This window comes from Lutra lutra, chromosome 6 (assembly GCF_902655055.1).
Source record: "Lutra lutra chromosome 6, mLutLut1.2, whole genome shotgun sequence".
NCBI classification, from domain to species: Eukaryota; Metazoa; Chordata; class Mammalia; order Carnivora; family Mustelidae; genus Lutra; species Lutra lutra.
The window spans coordinates 1890825-1896058 of NC_062283.1; the positions used below are offsets into that span (position 1 = coordinate 1890825).

A 5234-nucleotide genomic window follows, 5' to 3' on the forward strand; every position below is an offset into this window, starting at 1 on the left:
ATCAGTAAAAGGAACTAAATCATATATTTTTGGTGAGGATTAAATAATTCAATATATGAAGTGCTTAGAACAGTTCCTGGCATGCTGTACATTCATACGTTAACTATTAGTACTGTTGTCGTTATGGCAAATTGTACCTGTGGATTTGTACCTGAATTTGTGCTTACTATTTCCTCTTACACTGGTCTAGTAGTTCTCAGAGAGCAGAGAATATGATAATTACTCTGCACTGTGTCTTTAGCAGTATCTAATAAATAACATTTGCTAAATTACTTCATTAACACTAAAGCCATGAAATGACTTTGGCTTTCCAACATCAGTTAGTATCCGGCAAGATAACATTTATGAGACTATGCAAGGCGAAAAGTTGTGGATGGTAATAAGGATAAAATTACTGGGGCTTTTTCTACTTAACACCAAATAATATGCTCAACCTCATAAGAAGTTATTAATTTATAGCACTCGTTTTCAGCTGTTAAACCAGAAGGACTAATGCGGTCAGTACTTATCAGGAGTATGGTGGGGATACAGTTCTGTCAGTTAGACCTGAGCACAGTCCTGCGGCTGCTTCAGAAACTAAAGGAATTGGGATTAAATACAATTTGACTTCAAAATAGGAAATGTAGAGTTGAAAAATTCCCACTTACTAAGACTGATTACTTCCTACCCAGAACATATATGACATTTAGAGAGCACTGTTAAAAAAAAAAAAAAAGACACAGAAGAAACCCACAAATCGATAGGAAGCTGCTTTACATCCTCATTTCACCAACTAATCTCAGAACACCAAACTGTTGAATTGTGTAGGGAGTACGAAAGCCGTAATTTTCTGTCCCTGCATTAAACTGGGCGCAGACACACTTTCCAGTCCCCATTATATTTTATTTTATTTTTTGTTGTTTAATTTTTGTTTCATAATCATAGACCTAACCCTGCAATCCAGCTAGACTTGCAGGGGAATAAGGAAAACATGGAACCCATGGAACTGCAGTGAGAGCACAAAGGTTATAGGATGGTTTGAGCAGATGGGTGAAGTGGTGCTCTCCTGAGTTACAGAAGGAATACTCTAGTGGTTAAGATAAAACACAAGTTAAATTTTTTAGGTTTGTCCACAGTCAGCAATGGTGATCTTCCTGCTCGTCTTGCCCTTCCTGGACCTAAAGGACTCCATGGTGTCCACAGTATTCCTGCCCCCTCCCATCTTGCCCAAGACCACACACTTACCATCGCACTCAGTCTTGGCCAAGCAGACAGAAACCTGGGAACCCTTCGTGTTGAGTCCAGTGTTTGCCATGGATGAGATGCTAGGACGCATACGCTTCAGGATGAGATTCTCATCATTAAACTTCTCCCCACAGATGGAGTTACTTCTAGGACCATTGTGGTGGGTAAAGTCACCACCCAGGCAATAAATTGCAAAATAATCCTGTGAAAGCAGGAAACTTTATAACCAAATCCTTTCTCCCCAGGGCTCAGAGCACAAATAAAATCTTAAGATTTTATTTAGGGGCACCTGGATGGCTCAATGGGTTAAAGCCTCTGCCTTCAGCTCAGGTCATGATCCCAGGGTCCTGGGATCGAACCCCACATTGGGCTCTCTGCTCAGCGGGGAACCTGCTTCCCTCTCTCTCTCTGCCTGCCTCTCTGCCTACTTGTGATCTCTGTTTGTCAAATAAATAAAATCTTAAAAGAAAAAAGATTTTATTTATTTGAGAGAGAAAGAGTACAAGCAGGTGGGAGGGCAGAGGGAGAGGGAGCAGCAGACTGCTTGCTGACTGCAAAGCCCCACATGGGACTTGATCCCAAGACTCTGAGATCATGAGATGAACTGAAGTCAGATGCTTCACCAACTGAGCCACCCAGGAGCCCCAGAGCACATTTTCTGCTGTCTTTAGACAGTTGTCTGCAAACAGCTGGAGGGAGACACAGCCCAAGGGTGTGCCCTCCACAGTGATGACAAAGAACATAGTGGGGTTGACCATGGCTGGACACTGCTGGTGGCTCCTGAGCAGCGGCATCTGCAAGGCTCCAGTCCCTGTTTTAAATAAACACTGAGACCAAGCCATAATAACACAGCTGCTTGCTCCACAAACAGCTCACTTATCAAGGTTTCCTTCAAAACTTTTGCCTTGCTCTGCCCACTGACCCAAAGCTACTATTTTTAAGCTCTGCTCAAACTCAACCAAATCTGTATTGCAAAGTTCACCTCATAATCCCTCATGCCAGGTCTGAAAACCTTATAAATATCCTTCCTTAACTATTCCCTTTTGAGACACCAATAGCTCTGCTGAGAGAGTATTTTCCATTTCTGGGGTGGGTGTGATAAACTCAGCTTTGCTTGATCAACAGCTGTGTATGGCAGTCTTTGGGGATTTGACAGTCAGTAGATACAGTGTAAGTTTTTGGTGGACATACACATTTATTCTTATTGAATATATGCCTAGGAATGAATTTTGAGGTCAGAGAATAGGCAGATGTTACATTGTCAAGTAATGGCCTCCTCCCTAAATCCATGTCTTATAGTTCCCCATACATCAGCTCTGTGAGCAACTTTGGCCAATGGGACATTGCAAACATAAGCAGAAATTTGAAAAGGGAGTGTCCGCTTAGAACATTAACATCATGTGAAGAAGCCTGGATTAGTTTGTTGAAGACATGTGATCAACAGCCATCACTGAACATATGAGTGAAGTCATTTTAGACTATCCGGTCCCAGGCAAGCCATAATACTGTAGTGCCATTCCCCAGCCTTGTCTTCCCTGAACAAGACCAGTGAAAGAACCATCTGGCTGAACTCAGCCCAAGTTGTTGATACAGAGAATCATTAACAAAATTAAAGAATTACTGCTTTATGCCACTAAGCTTTGAGATGGTTAGTCAATGTGGCAATACATAATTGATATGGTGTCTATTAATCTGAATAGAAACTGCCAAACAGCTTTCCGAAGCAACACTCCCACCAGCAGTGTAGGAGAGTTTGAGTTGCTCCACATCCTCACCAACACTTGGTGTTGTCTTCCTCGGGTTTTTAGCCATTATTCATATTAAGAATGTATTGCACTGTTTTGGATGAGTACTGAGTTGAGAATGTTTTCATATGTTTGTCAGCCATTTGGATCTCTTTTTGTGAAGTTCTTGTTCAAGTTGATTGCCCATTTTTAAAATTTTGTTATTTTTCCTTTTAAGATTGATACTGGAGTTCTTTGTAGGTTCAGGATAGGAGTCTTTCTGTCAAGTATATGGAGAGTAAATACTTTCTCCAATAATCAGTAACCTGCTCTTTGATGTTCTCAACAGTGTCTTTTGATAATCAGAAGTTTTGATGAATTCTAACTTATTTTCTCTTCATATATTGTTAGTATTTTTTGTGCCCTGTTGATGTCCTTGTTTATCAAGGCCATGAAGACACTTTTCTGTGTACTCTTTTCCAAGCTTGTGGTAGGTTGTCATGATGTTCACCAATTTCTTCCCTACACACACATCATGCCATTCCCCTAATAATAGAAAGAATATATTCTTCCTTTCCCCCTTGATTCTGGATGAGTGTCCTCATGACTCACCTGACCAATAGAATACTATGAAAGTAGACATCCTGGAACTTTGAGTATTGGTCACAAAAAGTTTTAAACCTTCCACCATGGTTTTTTAGAACACTCACACCAGAGGAAGCCAGCAAGCATGTTAGAAGTATAACCACCCTGAGAGCACTTGGTGGAGAAGTAGGGTTCCCCGTAAGTACCCAGGTATTTCAACCATCACAGACAAAGCACCAGGCATCTAAGTGGAAGAGCATATTGATAATTTATACCCAAAAGATGCTATATGAAGAAGAAATGAGGCCCCAGACATATGGCCCCATCTGAGCTGTGACGGCCATTTTCCACCATTTAAGCCATCCTTGCTGAGGACCCAGATATCACAGAGCAGAAATAAGTGTTCCTGGAAGTCATCTCTCTGAACCAAAACTGACAAGTGGCTGTGTCCTAGGGCTACTCTAGAGTGGTGTTGTATTTAGGGTGGGTTATTACTGGGTTATTAGTGGTATCACCTTTTATTTGCTACTGTATTCTCGTGGAACCTGAAGGAAAATTAAGGCAGGGCCTATTGCGTCTCTCCCACCAGACTTACAAAGTCTGGTATTTCTATCCTTTTTCACAGAACTGATATTACACTAATAAAAATAATGTAGTATGAGCTTTCAGAAAAGGAGACTTTCTTCAAAAATATACAGTTCTCAGGGTGCCTGGGTGGTTCAGTTGGTTAAGCATCCAACTCTTGATTTCTGCTCAGGTTGTGATCTCAGAGTTGTGAGATGGAGCCCCACCTCAGGCTCCCTGCTCAGCAGGGGGTCTGGTTCTCTCCTCCTCACTCTCCTGCCCCTCCCCACTGCTCGTGCTATCTCTCTAAAATAAATAAATAAATCTTTTAAAAAATGTGCAGTTCCTCAAACAAAGGTAATATTTATTATTCCTCAAATAATTCAGGAAGTTTTTAGGGCTCAAATATTTCTAATGATTAATTTAGTCTGACTGTATTCTTCCCCTGAAACTACTATTATGATATGATCATCTTGGAATGTTTACTACCAGTCAATATTATGAGAGGCATTTATCATAGTTCAGCTTACAGAATTTTTACATTGAGAATTAAAACAAGACAATCAGGGTGCCTGGATGGCTCAGTTGGTTAAGCGTCTGCCTTCAGCTCAGGTCATGAATCCAGCACTGGGCTCCCTACTCTGTGGGGGGTCTGCTTCTCCCTCTCTCTCTGCCCTCCTCCCACTCGTTCTCTCAATCTCTCTCTCAAATAAATAAAAAAGATCTTAAAAAAAATAGGAAAATCAAATTAGCTAATGTCCTTACTCTTAAATAACATTAGCAGCGTTTATAGACTTAAGTATAGACTCAAAGCGGAAATAATTTGGCAATGCTGTTGAATCTTTCCAAAACCATTTTAGGGCAATTTAACCATTTGTTCAGAGTTTTGGTGACTTAATGGAGGAAGAGTCAAAATCTGGGAGTTCCCCCCTTCAGTGGAAATACACGCTGAATATTTCCTCCATCTAAGGACGCGTTCTGACCCTGAGGCCAAACAGCTGCACACTCTGGGGCTGGCGGGCCCACAGTCAGCCTTCTGCCCTAGGCTGGCGCACTGTTCCCTGCCCACAACATAGGAGCTGTCCTCCCTGGCTGCTCTTCTCAAGCACATATGCTTTCAAACGTCCGTATAACCAT

At 41.5% G+C, this 5234-nt stretch overlaps 1 pseudogene; it reads right to left on the reverse strand.

The window, feature by feature from the left end:
* Positions 1–1099: 1099 nt before the first annotated feature.
* LOC125102581 (peptidyl-prolyl cis-trans isomerase A-like) lies at positions 1100–2013 on the reverse strand (annotated as a pseudogene).
* Between the last annotated feature and the right edge of the window lie 3221 nt (positions 2014–5234).